At 41.9% G+C, this 15,513-nt stretch overlaps 1 long non-coding RNA gene across 1 annotated transcript; it reads left to right on the top strand.

Annotated features, from left to right (window-relative positions):
* The first annotated feature begins 300 nt into the window (after positions 1 to 300).
* On the top strand, positions 301 to 7,383 carry LOC147363054 (uncharacterized). The gene is made up of 4 exons (XR_015136750.1): positions 301 to 438; positions 3,185 to 3,357; positions 5,478 to 5,683; positions 7,045 to 7,383. It is a non-coding gene; the product is annotated as an uncharacterized LOC147363054 (long non-coding RNA).
* Positions 7,384 to 15,513: the final 8,130 nt, after the last annotated feature.

Raw genomic sequence — 15,513 nt, forward strand, 5'->3', positions numbered from 1 at the left:
AAAGGTTTCTTCAGAAAGACAGCAGTGAGTTGCTAGCCTGTTAATCAGTTCCAGCTGGGACCATGAAAACAATAGCCACCTCCTGTCAATAGCTAAAAATATGAATTCCTGATGGCAAGTGTAAAGTTCTTAGAATTCTAGTCCAAACTGCTTGGAACTTACAGCTGAGAAAATGAAGGTCCCAGAAGTAGTTTTCTAGAGGCCAAACACCTGATACTAGAGATAATATCTTGAATGTTGACAATTAAGTCACATGTTAAAAATCACCTGACTCCTAAAGCAGACCCTCTCTCCCAAGGTTACTTTGACTTTGCAATAGCAGAAAAACATAAAGCCTCTTTATCGGATGCAGATGCTAGAAACCAATGTCATGATCCCCAGGGGATTTGTTCCATAGCCCACAAGAGCCCTGATGCTGGAAGAACTCTGAATTCCCAGGTGAGTAAGTCTAGTTTGTTCATGACATTGTGGTGAGGTATAAGGTCAGCAGTTTGAAAGGGCATGAACAATCATCTCTATTAGGGTCACCATGTTGCTTTAGGGAATAGAACTCTTGTTACAGAGAAATGCAAAATCATATTCTCAATTATTATCAAACTCCAAAATTACATTTAAGAGGAGAGGCCCATAATTGCAGCATCAAGCATGAGACAGTGCCATTAATACGATTATCAGGGCATAAGCTTATTAGAGGACTTAATGCCTCTTTGCTGGCATCATCCTTTCTAAAGCTTCCCTGGATCTGGAAACCATCTCAATTGGAAACACAGCTGTTACACAACAGTGATTTCCAAGGGACATAACAAAGATATGCTGGCCTTTACCAAAGGTCAGAGCTGCCTGGCTAAGAAGAGCTGAGAACACTTTCAAAAAGGAAGACTCACCTGCATATTCTAGTGGGCATTACTGAGAAAGGAAGTACATCCAGCCCTGAGTCCTCCCCATCCCTGCAGCAAACCAGTCATGGCCAAAACTGTCCCTGGTGATATGCATGCGCCACCTTAAATGGACACAAGAACTTACATTTTGGCTGCTGCTGGTGAAAAATCATGATATGGAGTCCTGCAAACCCAGGTTCAAGACCTACATTCAGATTTAGACCTGTGCATCCTCGTGAGTATAGTAAGACCTATCTCAAAGAGTTCCCAGGAAGGGAAGTTAAGGTCACTTATGACCAAGTGCCTTTAGGCACATGATGCTTAATAAATGTTCATTTTTCCCATGGCCTTGGCAGTGGTAATAAGGTCACGACTCACTAGGTCGAAATTCAGGTAGTATCTTGGCATAGAATCCTGGGAATTATCAACCTTTGTCCTGGGAGCCCACAGAAGGAGTTGTTGTCTGTTCTCACTTCAAAGAATTCAGACATCAGCTGTCATTATCTCCACATAGCATGGAAAGATTAATTGACTGTCCCTGGAAGAAACCACCTGCTTGGTCTTCAGGAACCAGTGACTTACGAAACTCACTTGGCAAACTGTCTCACAATAAAACCACCACCAGTATGGGTAGGATCTCATCCTTAAACATGATAGAGAAATCCAAGAGCAGTGGACGCCATGTAAAAAGTGAAAGCATTAGTCACGCAATTGTGTCGAACTCTTTGCAACCCCATGGACTGTAGCCCACAAGACTCCTCTGTCCATGGGATTCTCCAGGCAAGAATACTGGAGTGGGTTGCCATTCCCTTCTCCAGGGGATCTTCCGGAACCTGGGTGTCCCACATTGCAGGCAGATTCTTTACCATCTGAGCCACGAGGGAAGCCCAATGGACCCCACGGATAGTCTCTAAAAGGGAAGCAAGATACATACAACAATGTGGGTGAATCTCAAAACCACATCTTTCATGTTGAATGAAAGAAGTCATACACCAAAGAATATATATACATGAAGTACAAGAAGACGTGAAGACTAACCTATAGTGACAGAAGTCAGAATACTTATTGCCTTGGGGATAAGGAGGCAAATAACTGGAAAGACGCTTGAGGGAAACTTCTGAGATGAGAAAAATATTCCATCTGTTGATTGGAATAATGATTACATACCATTGTCAAAACTCATCACACTGTATACTTTGCATTTGTGCGCTTCATTGGTTATAGATTAAACCTCAACTAGCAAAAAAAAAAAGGGGGAAGCAGCAGATTTTAAGCAGAGGCTTTCTTGGTGGCTCAGTTGGTGAAGAACCTGCCTGCAATGCAGGAGACCCAGGTTCAATCCCTGGGTGGAGAAGATCCCCTGGAGAAGTGAATGTCAACCCACTCTGGTATTCTTGCCTGGGAAATCCCATGGACAGAGGAACCTGGAGAGCTGTAGTTCATGGGGTCATAAAGAGTTAGACACGACTGAGCAACTAACATTTTTTCAGAGTTTAGGCAGAGGGGAGTACAGGCAAGTGGGAGAAAGAAGGAGGCTCCCCACCATCAGTCCCACTACTGTGGGTAATTTCTCCAGCACCAAACTCTAGGGCAGCTATGAACTGACTTGTCAAAATAAACTACAGATCAGAGAGGATACACTTTACTAAAAATGAATACCCTATTCTGAGCCAAAGGTTCAAGCCATTAGGTTCAAGCCCTTGCTCCTCTACAATTTGAAAATCTTTCTATCACTATTTCCTACTTTTCTCATCAAAAGTCATCCCAGGACATAGATTTCTAGACTCAGCTTCTTTTAGAGGTCACCCTCTCTCCACCCCTAGCTGCACATACACATTAATGCATAACATTATAACATTAACTCTATAAACCCCAAGCCCATAATGCCATAGAAAAAAGAGGCAGAATTTAATTAATCAACCAAAGTCAAATTACTGATCACCAGAAGTCAGGAAAAAAGAGAGTTTAGGTTATCAAGAAACATCCAAGAGAAAGAATTCTGACAAATATTTCAAAAAGCAAAATCCTCAAAGGGTGGGAAAATGGAATCAGACAACTGGAACAAAAATCACAGATTGTAGAGCCAACTCCATCATTAAGTTCTTGTGTGACAAATCCCTCCTATTCTGTCAACGGGGATTTATCACAGATGACAACAAGATCCTAAGCAGGGTGGCCTCTTCTTCAGTTTGATTTCTCTGTTATTTTCTTGGCTCCACCTTCTTCCCAACTCTGTTCTTTTCTACAAGCATCTCATTCAGACAGAAAACGGTCTCTTCTCCTTGTCTCTTTTATGATTCAAGAAGACTTTACCAGGAGATTCCCCTTTCCAACTCGTTTGCTGGGATGGAGTTCTACGCCAATCACTGGCTAAGTAAATGGAACCACCTTGACTAGTTTAAATTAATTATGGTTTACTGCTGAATCTTCACAAGAAGAACAGTCACTGCTACCAACCAGGACAAAGCAGGTGTTACAGGTAGGGTTTCCCTGGCCCTGTATGTAGGAGGTTTACTGGGGAGTACTCTCAGCATCAACAACTGGGAGAAGTGAAGTAAGCAGGAATGCACAAAGGGAGAAGTTGAGCTACAATTGAAATCACCAATAAAAACCTTAGCTGATCCTTCAGGGGAAGGGATAGTTTGGGTTCAACATGTCCACACTGCTATATTTAAAATGGACAATCAACAAGGCCTACTGTATAGCACAGGGAACTCTGCTGAATGTTATGTGGCAGCCTGGATAGGAGGGGAGTTTGGGAGAGAATGGGTACATGTATATATATGGCTGAGCCCCCTTACTGTACACCTGAAACTATTACAAGATTATTAATCAGCTATACTCCCGTATAAAACTAAAAGTTAAAAAAAAGTTTCCAAAAATAAAGGGAGAGATTAATTTACTAAAAAAAATAAATCATTTGGAAAAATTAAAAACAAACCTTAGCTGATCTTTTAGACAGCTTTGGGGCTGGGATGGCTCAGAGTTGTCTCAACTGAGGTAAGGGAGCTGGATCTTTTTACTCCTGCACAGATCAGACATTAGATGTGGGCTGCCTCTGGGAAGGGGGCACTACCATGGACAAGGTGACTCTTTTCAGCCTCAGAAAAATCTCAGCTGATAATTGCTGCTGTCATCCCTCCCAGGAGATGGGGAAATGAGTGCTTCAGTCTTGGAGTGGGGATCTGGGTGGCTCCATGTGTTAGCCACTGTAGGAATGATGGATGTTGCAATACCTCAGGCCCTCTAGAAACCAACGAGGAGTTTACACTCATGTCTAGAGAAAGCCTTATATGTCAGCCTTTACCTGAATCATCTCTGGAACCCAATTACCTCATTACCCTTCCACTTCCTTAGGCAGAGGTGACAGAGGAGCCTCCAACTGTCAGCTACCATCCTGGTTTTAAGAGGAGGACAGCAGGGACGTGGCTATGGGCACTGAGTCTGGGTGGGACCTAAGCCCTCAGACTTGAGGAGCTTGATGCCCACAAGAATGAAAATCCACAGGAACAGCCTTGAACAAGCTGGGAGCCTGCTAAGCCCTGGCATCCGCTGAACTTCCCAAATTACACACATTAAGCTGTTCAGCTCCACATTTCCATAGTGTGCTTCCTGCCAAGCTTCGTAGCACCATCTACACAATGGGAAAATCAAAACGAACAGTTAGGCCAATTACGGATATGACAGGTCAAACAAATAAGCCTTTATCTAGGACTTAAGCAGACATAGTCAACAGGGGTCTAATCCAAAAATTGAGATTTGGACAAAGAAAGGCTTTATGAAACAAAGAGGGAGGTGTGGTGAGAGCGGAGATATTTGCATGAATTTTTCCTCTGTCTCAGTGAAAATACTAAAATAACATTTTATCCTGCCTTTCCATGCTGCCCTGTGCCCCCACCCCCACCCCTAGCCTCTTGAATATTCTCTGGGTCTGTTTCTGATCTGGCTTTAGAGCCAACCCACAGAAAAGTTTTAAACTAGGGTGTGAAAACAGCTGTCATTGAATTGAAAGGAGCCGGAGGATTTACTTCGTTAATTATTATGTATCTAGTTAAATGCCCAAGAATTAAAGTCAATCACAGGTATGATTGTGTATATGTGCAGGAAGTATAGACTGTGTATTACAGAAACCCCAAGCATTTCAGCTAAGTGAGAAACTCTAGGTGCAGTGAGGGACTTGCATCTGATAATGCCACTATTACAGTAGAGGGCCAGATATGATAGAACTTTATTATCTTATTACTTTAACAAGAAAAACTGTTTACAAGTTTCTGGTCACTTTCATTCTAGCAGGAAAGACCTCAAGTCTTATGGATACTCATTGTTCTATGGAAAGGAAAATGCAGAATAGTTTTCTTTATCCTTTTTCCCCCTCTGGACTAACAAAGGCCACTCCTTTTCATACAGGCCCATAATCTTCTTTGCAATTCTGAAATCCATAAAGCTTTGGAAAAAGAAAAAAAAAATTGTCATAGTGGTGTTACAAATAACTTGGTTAGTTTGGCAGCAAAACCTGACTGGAATTTATAGGCAGGGGTAGTTATAGTTTTCATTTTTTCCCATATTTCACCACAAATATGTTAATGTGTTTGATCACAGGCGCTGCCCCAGGCATATTAATATATCGGAATGAAGACACATATTTCAGGGAATTATCAGCATACAGATGGTATCTGAAGTCATGGGAATGGTTGAAATGGTCCAGGGAATGAAAAGAAACTGAGAAGTGAAGAAGGCTGAGGACCGAATTTAGTGAATGGGCCCGAAGGAGGATCAGGAAGCCAGGAAGAAGTGAGAGAGAATGTGTAAGCAGCTCCTTTGCCCCTATTCTATTTGCCTATTTCTGTTTCCCTCAAACTGTAAAAACTCAGTACAGATGTGAGATTACTAGGCAATATTTAACCTAACCCCTATAGCATGTACTCCATGCCTCACTAATCAGATAGTTTTGTAATCCCTGATCACACAATGTCTTGCCTAAAACATGTAGATTCTTTTCTTAAAGATGTAGAGATGAAGAATAAGTAATTAACAGATAACTACATCTTTCCCCCAGCTCCCCCTGCAGTAATCCCATGAGCAAACTCTGTGAACAAGGTAGAGTCTAAAGAAAGGTCACAAAGAATCAACAAGTCTGCACATAGTGAAAGATGATGAAGACAATGACCCCCTCCTCAAATGATTAACTGAGACTAGCTAAGAGTCGGACACAACTGAGCGACTTCACTTTCACTTTTCACTTTCATGCATTGGAGAAGGAAATGGCAACCCACTCCAGTGTTCTTGCCTGGAGAATCCCAGGGGTGGGGGAACCTGGTGGGCTGACGTCTATGGGGTCACACAGAGTCGGACACGACTGAAGTAACTTGGCAGCAGCAGCAGCTTCTTTTTTTGCCCTTTAAAAACTCGCATGGCCAAGCAGAATGTTTGGAATTGGTTCTGGGACATGAGTCCACCTTCTCCTTAGGTTGCCAGCCTCCCAGATAAATAATCTTTCCTTTTCCAACCCATACTTGTCTCTTGAGTACTGGCTTTTGGGAGTACGCAGTTTGGAAACAGAAGGCAGAAAACAGGATGTGGAGATGCAGCAGCCCAGGGAAGAGAAGGTTTCAGCATGACAGGTGGCCATCAGTGTTGGCTGCATGGAAGTCAGCAGTAGACCAGAACACAGCAAAGGGCTTTGCAGCCTCAGAGGTCTTGTCTCCTGGGAGGCTGAGGCTGAGGCTATCTTAAACCTATTTTGTGTTTTTAAGAGTGCCAAACTCTGCTGCGTTCATTGTAGGTGTATATTAAAGACTTGTTAATTAACTGAATATGTCAATTAAAACCATTGATTAGAGGGGCAAGCCTGCTTTTGTGAGGTCTCACTGGAATAAAAGGCTGGGAACACAACAGATGTATTGGGTGGGGGACAGTTTATTCTCTTTTCTAAATGGTATTTATTACTTTCATAATCAGAACACATTCCTTAAAAAAAAAAAAAAAAAAAAACTTTTTTCAGTGAGAGTGGACAGTTGGGGAGAAAGCATTAGGGTGAAAAAAGCTTCTTGCCAGTGTGACCAGCAACCTCTTAGAACCAAGCTGTGCCAGAAGAAAACAAGGCAGGGCTCAAGGGAAACAAATTTTATTTCTCTTCCCTCTTATTCTCTTTTGGTTTGATTTGCAGGTAAACTATGGTGCAAGTCAGCAACTTGCATAGGGAAGACTATGAATGTGTTTTCTTGACTTGGTGAGACAGGAGATAAGTTACAGGAGCGAAAGGGGAAGAAAACAGACACCGGATAGTGGAAAGAGCTGTGACTTTGGGGGGACCGTTTCAGCAAAATAGTACGTGAACGTCTGTTACAAGCAAGACCAAGGAGGATGAAACATGGTCCTTGCCCTTAAAATGTGTGACTGTTTGCTGCTCTTTCCTTCAACCACCAGTACTGATGGTCCTGATGGACAAAGGGGGCTCAATCAACCTCCTATGAATGAGGGAACCAGATATCCACTCATGAAAAGATGTGGCGCATCCTTCAGGTAGAGAAAAAAAATTCCATTCCTTGATTTTTTTTGGATTCACTAGTCCCAGCAGGTACCCTCTGCTTCAAGATGTCAGGAAAACCAGGCCTTAGGGTACTATAGGGCCAACATTTCTCCCTCTCTTGGATTTCAACACTGCCTGGCTGGCTATTCATTTTTTGCCAGCTTCCCCTTAGAGTTGCAGATATTGGGAGAAGACCCAGACCCTAGCAGAGTCTGCTCCAAGGCTGCCAAGTCCTCATGACATTCCGGCCCCAAGGAGACCCCAGAGACAGTTTTTCCTCATTTAGTGGCAAGATCCAGGCCTGGCTGATGTGCTGTGATATTGGGGTCCAAAAGCTGTTCCTCTTCTGCTTCCAAAAGTCACTTTCGGATGCCAGAAAAAGAGAAGTTTTAATCTCTAAAGCCTGGAACACAACATTCCAAAACAGCTGGAAAAGCCTTGGAAATTTCTCAGATGAAGTTAATTAAAACCTTCCTCTGCCCTAAGGGTCAAATTCTGTTGTTCATGGATAACCTTCAAGTTGTTGTCCAGCTTAGTTTCCGGATGAGCTAGTCTCCTGAGGACTTCAGTATTTGGTCTGGAAAGCTGTGTCCTGTAGAAAGGGCCAGCTGTTTCTGCGAGGGAAACAGTTGTTTTCTGCCTCAGAGGTTCTCAGCCAGAAATGTAAGGGGAGCCCAAAGACATTTCTGCTAGCAGTTTCTAGTATGGTTCATACCCCATTTTTCAGCCAAAAGAAATCTATTCCTTATATCCACCCAGGAGGAAAATATCCCCACGATACACAATGTTGAGGCTGAGAAATTGAATATTCCCTACCATGTCAGTAAACAAGGATGTCACAGTCATCAGGAACTGCAGCCCTCCAATGTGAGGTGGTGAGTCCTAAGGGCACTCAGGAAGGAGAAGAATACTTGCTATCTAGCAGCCATCTGACTGCTGCAGTCACTCCCTACAGTGAGCCCCAAGGAAGCTCAGGGTGTGAAAAACACAGGATATTAGCCCCATGGTTGAGATGCATATGAAAGGAATGATTTAAGTTAGCCCAAACTCTTGCAGCTCCCCATACATAGAAAAGTACTAAATTCCTTAACTTGGGATATCTAGTTTTCTTTCTTTTCTTGAAATTCATTTATTTGGCTATGCCAGGTCTTAGTTGCAGCATGTGGGATCTAGTTCCCTGACCAGGGATCGAATTCAGGGCCCCTGCATTGGGAGCATGGAGTCCTAACCATTGGATCACCAGGGAATCCCAGGATATCTGGTTTTCTTTAATTAGCAATAATAATTTGATGTTCAGACTACCTGCCCTTTGTTGCAAAATTTCTATAGAACCTGGTTCCTCCCCTTGCCTCCATGGAGCAATTCTCTCAGGGCTATTTGAGATGCTGCCTCCCGGGCTTGAGTCCTAAAAATTTCCACTGAATAAAACATAACTCTCAACTTTTGTGCTCAGTCGCTCATTTGTGTCCAACTCTTTGTAACCCCATGGACTGCAGCCTGCCAGGCACCTCTGTCAATGGAATTTTCCAGGCAAGAATACTGGAGTGGGTTGCTATTTCCAATTCCAGGGGATCTTCCTCACTCAGGGATTGAACCCCCGTCTCCTCTGTCTCCTGCACTGGCAGGCAGATTCTTTACCACCAAGCCACCTGGGAAGCCCTCTCAACTTTTAGGTTGTGACTATTTTTTAAGTCTACAAGGCCCATGCTCACCATCAGAAAGGCCATCTTTGCTCTGGGAAGAACTGATGGTGTCTGTCTCTCTGCACAGGGTCAATAACTTGTATCACTGAAACGAAATAAGAGGATTACCATAGCAGGAAAGCAGTGCCTCACTTTCTCTCCTGCTGCTGTGAGAAACTTAGTGCAAGAAACTGAGCCTAGCCCTGGCTTGGCCACACACAGCTGGCAGGCATTTCAGGAAAAAGGGAGCCATTGTCCCCAACAGGATACATGCTTTGCCAGCATGTCTTTTCATCAGCCCAACACAGGTCACCTTCTCTGCCTGTGGATCAACAAAGTCCTTCTCAACAAATATCAAATGTCTTTGTGTGTTAAAAGATCTCCAAGAACAGATGTGATTGAGGTATCCAATTGTTAAGTCAAGGGTTATTTTTTGCTCAGTCTGATTCAGTAAATATTGACTAAGAAGCTGACTTAAAAGAAACGATGCCATGGGCTACTGGAAAACCAATGTAAGACCCAGGTCCCTGACCTTGGATCTCCAGGAACTTTTCATATGAGGCTTATCTGCTGTGGGTTCTACCACACTCAATATCTCCTATAGAGGGGGAGCCTCCCCCAGCCAGAGCCCCCTGCTCAGAAAAATAGCACCAACTGTTCTATGTCCAATAATGGTCACTAATTGCCCAGGACCATGGCCTAGCCCAAGGGCCACGCAGATAGCAAGGCAGTGGCCTGGAGTGAACTGGCGTGGAAAGACCGCAAAATCTATAGAAGCTGGTGTATGTGGAGGAAGCAGAGTACACAGTTGGAGGTAGAACCTCGGTCCTTAAAGACCAGGTCCTGGAGTGAAGCTCCTTTGACTCAGCTTTACCACTATTCCTCCCTTTCCTGATGTCCAACTCTTTTCCTTTTTCTGGGCTCCTCTGTATATGTACCTTTCAATACCCATACCTTAGCACACACACCTACACATACATACTCTTGTTACCACCACTACTTGTAGTAACAAGAGAATTTCTATTCCTGACCAAAAGGGAAGAGGAGAAAGAGAAGTCATGCAGTCACCATGGTAGGAATTGGAGGGCTTGTGTGACCTCAGACCTTTAATAATGGAGATGATGTAGTTTGAAGCTTGCCCAGGCCTGACACAGCCACAGGGATCATAAGCTCCAGAAGGGCTGCCTTGTTTGCTGCTGTATCTCCTAGCTCTGTACCTGCACAAAGCTGGTGATCAGTAATGCTGGCTGAATGAATGATTGAAAAGACTGGGAACCAGAGAGATTAATGAAGGCTTAGCCTTGGTTGTCTTTCATGTCACAGTCTCTCTTCCCATGCTCCATACCTGGGAGGCTGACCAGTACTGACTACATTCAAACACTTCCTTATTCCCTGACTTCCAGTCGGGTTCAGCCAAATGGGGAACCCTAGCCAGAGATCAGAGACAAGGAGGCAAGTGATACCAAGGAATACATACCGCCATGAGGGCTACATTCTTATAAGGAGGCCCCCTCCATACCATTGCTTTGCTTCCCAATTCTCTCTCTTCTTCAGGCCTTAGACCTGTAATGACTCCCAACCCAATGTTACCATCCCCAGGTAACACCAATCCTTTATGGTTCCCCCACCAACCCTTGTAAATAATGCCTTTATTAAACATTCCTCAAAGCACCCAGTTTGAATGTAGCATCTATTTCCTGCTGAGACTGCAAACGATAGAGGTTCCAAAGATCAAGTACACCCTTTTTGTTATCTTGTTTTCTCCACGTTCTAGTACATTCTGCTCAGCTCTATCAGCAAACATTCATTGCTTTACAGAGGCAAGCTGGTTGGGAGGGTGTTTGCTCAGAGTGACCCAGTATGAGCTGAGGGGGTGGGTGGAAGAGGGAAAGCAACAGAGGGTCCTGCCTCAAGGCTAGTAAATATACTGCATAAACACTTAGTGAGGAAGACACCTACCTTTGCGGCAGGAAGTTAGAGTCAGACCTTCCATTCAGGAAGAAAGTTTTCCTTCTCTAATAACATTAGTTTCTTTGGCTAAAAATGTTTTGTTTTGAGATATATTTTATTGTACAACCATATAATAATAATCCAAAAGGTTCTTTTGAGGAGAAGGATATTGCTCAGCTCTAACCACATAGTTGATTAACCCAAAGTAATGCATTGGAAGCAGAGTGGGGGTGGAATCATCTTTTCTGTGTCATTTATGCCTTTTTAATATTGATAAGTTCTCAAAAAGCAAGGGTTATTGAGCATATCAAGCTGTGCCCCTCTTTCAGCCTTTAGAGTGGAGTTAGGGAGAGTGGGTGGAGGCAATAGGGATATTTTCGTTTTATGATAATGTGCCCTCTCTGAACATACCAAGAGAGAAAAGTACATTTAAAATTTTCTGAGGAGATTAACAGGGTCTCATGTGATCTGAAGCTTTCTCTCACCTCTAAAAAAAACTACCTTTCCATGGTTCTCTGATGTATATTATCTCATCTACTTGGGATCTACTATTAAAGCAGGTTTCCTACCAGGCAGATTCAACAGCAGTTTAAGATGCCCAATTTCCTACCTAAAATGCAAATGGAAAAACACAGCCTCTGAATATACTTGTTCTGTTTTTTTCCCCCTCCTCCTCACCTCTTTTAAAAGAAGGATATATTGGTTTCTTCAGTCCTCAGTCTTTTGGCAGCAGCCATTTAAAAGAAAGAATCATGCGGTAATTATTAATTTTGCATGGGATCAACTCTGTCCTCAGCTTTCATTTGAGATGCAGTTACATGAAAAACAGACTGCGTTAATTTCATCCTCTCTGGGGTTGCTTAGCAACAAGGCCTTGTTCCAGATCATTTCTTCTTCTTGGCCCAGAGTGCTCTCTTCGGGGCATCGCTCATGCTAAGGCAATCATCATCCTGTTGCTGTCCCTTCTGAATGTGTCCCTGTGGTCCTGATGGCCCACGGGTTTGGTGGCTTTGCTCCAGTTACACTGGCTGGGGTCTGTAAAAGCTCTGAGCTTGTCAGCACAGAGAATGAACTATGCTTGGGGAACTGGGGATTTAAATAGAGGTTAGACAGGAAAGTGAGCGAGGAAGCAAGAAGTATGTCTAAAGCGATGCTGGAAGACAGTGGGGGCAAAGATGAGATAAATACTGAAGTCCTTTTCAATTAAAAAAATAGCATTACTATGTTCTAATTTGAAAATCTTTCTAAGCTATATTGTTAAATGATAAATGTGAGGTCCAGAACAGTATGCATAGAATACTGTTTTTGGACGGGAAAGAGAAGAAGAGGAGATATGAAAATATTTTGATTACTTTTGCTCAAAGAAACATACAGATGGGAATTCTCTGGCGGTCCAGTGGCTAGCACTTCACACTTTCACTGTCCAGAACCCGGGTTCAATCCCTGGTCAGGGAACTAAGATCCCACAAGCTGTGTAGCATAACCAAAAAAAAAAGAAAAAAATACAGATGATTATGAGTGTTTGTGAGGGGTGAGACTGATGCAGTAGAATGGCAGGGGCAAAAATGAGATTTTCCACCTATGTACCTCTTTATATTGTTTTACTTTATAAACTAAAAGAATATATTACCTAGTCCAAAAATTTTTTTTAGTAAACATTAAAAGGAGTTAGCAATCCAATGTAAGTTGTTAACCTTTGGGACAGTTGGGAAAGTTGGGTGAAGTGTATCTGGAGTTTTGTTAACTGTTTTTGCAACTTTTTTTTGGTGAATCTGGAATTTTTTAAAAATTAAAGTTAAAAGAAATTTTAAAAAATATCAGCAACCCCAACAAATTTTCTAGTTTTTCCTTCCTGTTTAAATACCGTTATTGTTATCCTTTAAAGGCAGTCAGTCTACCCATGCTGAACATTTTGAGTGACTTGGTAGGAGATGGGGATATCTCTGAGCATTCTGAGCATCAGAGAAAAAGACCTCAGGTGGGAACGTTAGCTTTAATCAGAGTGTGGGTCCATCCCTGCCCCAAATGGCTTCAGCTGTTGTCCCTAAAGATTGACAAGAAATAAGTGCCAGCCTCCTTAGGAACTGGTTTCTCTGAATATGAAACTCCCATGATAAAAGCATCACTCTCCAGTTCATATAGATCCTCAACTGTGCCTGCGTGGTTTCCCTGGACATCCTTCAGTGTTTTTCATCTCTGCAGCCATCTCATCTTTTAAATCACTCTATATGTAGCTTTCTCCACGAATCTCCCTGAGGCTATGAGAATGACTGAGTCATTCTCACACACAACTCGTCTGGCAGAGCATACTTTTTTCCTTACGTTTTTATTTAAAATAAAAACTTGAAATAATTATGGATTCACAGGAAACTACAAAAGAATATACAAAGAAATTATAAGTGCCTCTCTTTAAAAAGAAAAATCTTAAATCAATAACCTAACTTTTCACCCAAAGTAACTAGAAAAAGAAGAACAAACTAGATTCAAAGCAAGTGAAGGAAGGGAGAAAAGAAGATTATAAAGGAAATAAACAGACTAGAAAAACAATAGAGAAAATCAACAAAACCAAAAGTTGGTTCATTGTCAAGATCAATAAAACTGACAAACATTTAGCTAGACTGGTAAAAGAAGACTCAAAATGACTAAAATCAGCAATGAAAGAGTAAACATTATTAACCTTGCAAAAATAAAAAGGACTATAAGGGGAAATTATGAATAATTATATGCCAACAAATTAGATAACATAGATGGAATAGACAGATTCCTAGGCAGACAAAGGCTACTGAAACTGAGTCAATAAGAAATAGAAAATCAAAACCACAATAAGATATCAGTTTACACCCACTTGAATGGCTATCATCAAAGAGACAGACAATAATGTGTTAGTGAGGATGTGGGAAAACTGAAACTTTCATACACTGATGGTGGGAAAGTAAAATGGCAAAGCATCTTAAAATTCCACTTGTAGGTATGTCTTCAAGAAAATGAAAAATGTATGTTTTAAAAAAAGATTATACATAAATATTCATAGCAGTGTTATTCATAATAGTCAAAAAGTAGAAACAATCTATATGCTGATCAATGAATGAATAAATAAACAAACTGTGGCGTATCTATATAATGGAATATTATTCAACCACAGAAAGGAATAAAGTACTGATACATGCTCCAAGATGGATGATTCTGGAAAACATGCTAGACAAAAGGAGATAGACACAAAAGAACACATATTGTATGATTCCACATATATGAAATATCAAGAATAAGCAAATCTACAGATGCAGAATGTAGATTAATAGTTTCTAGAGGATGGGGTGGAGAATGGGGAGCAACTACTAATGGATATGGGGTTTCTTTTGGAGAAATGAAAGTGTTCTGGAATTAATGGTGATAGTTACAAACACTAAGAACCATTGAATTGTAAGCTTTAAATGGTGAGTTTTCTAGTATAAAAATTATATGTCAATTTTTTAAAAAGGATGAGTAAAACCAATAGTTATTGCCTTTATAAAATGTAATGAGAGAGACTTCCCTGGTAGTCAAATGGTTGAGAGTCCACCTTCCAATGCAGGGAATGCAGGTTTGATCTCTGATCTGGGAACAAGATCCCACATGCTGCAGAGCAACTAAGCCCGCACGCTGCAAACTACAGAATCCACGTGCTCCAGAGCCCGTGCTCCACAGCAAAGAGCCCGCATGCTGCAACTAAGACTGGATGCAGCCAAAAATTAATAAATAAAAATAAATATAGTTTTGAAAATGTAATGAGAGATTCTATTTGCCTTTTACTCATTTACTCTTGACCCATTTACCCCAGTGGTAACATCTTGCATGACTTTAGTACCATATCACAACCAGGAAGATGACCTTACAACAACCCACAAAGCTTATTCCAATTTCATTAGGCTAACATGCACGTGTGCATATGTGCGTGCACACACATGGATGTAGTATTAATTCTGTGAAATTTTATCACATGTATGTTCATGTAACTACGACCACAGTCAAGATACAGAATTGTTTCATTATCACAGGATTCCAGCTCCCTGTTGGCACTCATGCTCTTCCTCGCTCTCCATCTCTAGAACCTGCTGCTGCTGCTGCTAAGTCGCTTCAGTTGTGTCCAACTCTGTGCGACCCCATAGACCTACCAGGCTCCCCCATCCCTGGGATTCTCCAGGCAAGAACACTGGAGTGGGTTGCCATTTCCTTCTCCAATGCATGAAAGTGAAAAGTGAAAGTGACGTCGTTCAGTCGTGCCCGACGCTTAGTGACCCCATGGACTGCAGCCCACCAGGCTCCTCCGTCCATTCCTCCTCATCCGGATTTTCCAGGCAAGAGTACCTAGCAAACATCAATTTAAGCTCCATCTCTATAATTTTGTTATTAAAAATTTTTAATATAAATTGCTATATGTCATACAAAATGCTACGTAAATGTAATATTTTGAGTTTGACTTTTTCCACTCAACATA

Source organism: Bos grunniens, chromosome 11 (assembly GCF_055505025.1).
Source record: "Bos grunniens cultivar Pamir isolate PY7600 chromosome 11, Bosgru_T2T1.0, whole genome shotgun sequence".
NCBI lineage: Eukaryota > Metazoa > Chordata > Mammalia > Artiodactyla > Bovidae > Bos > Bos grunniens.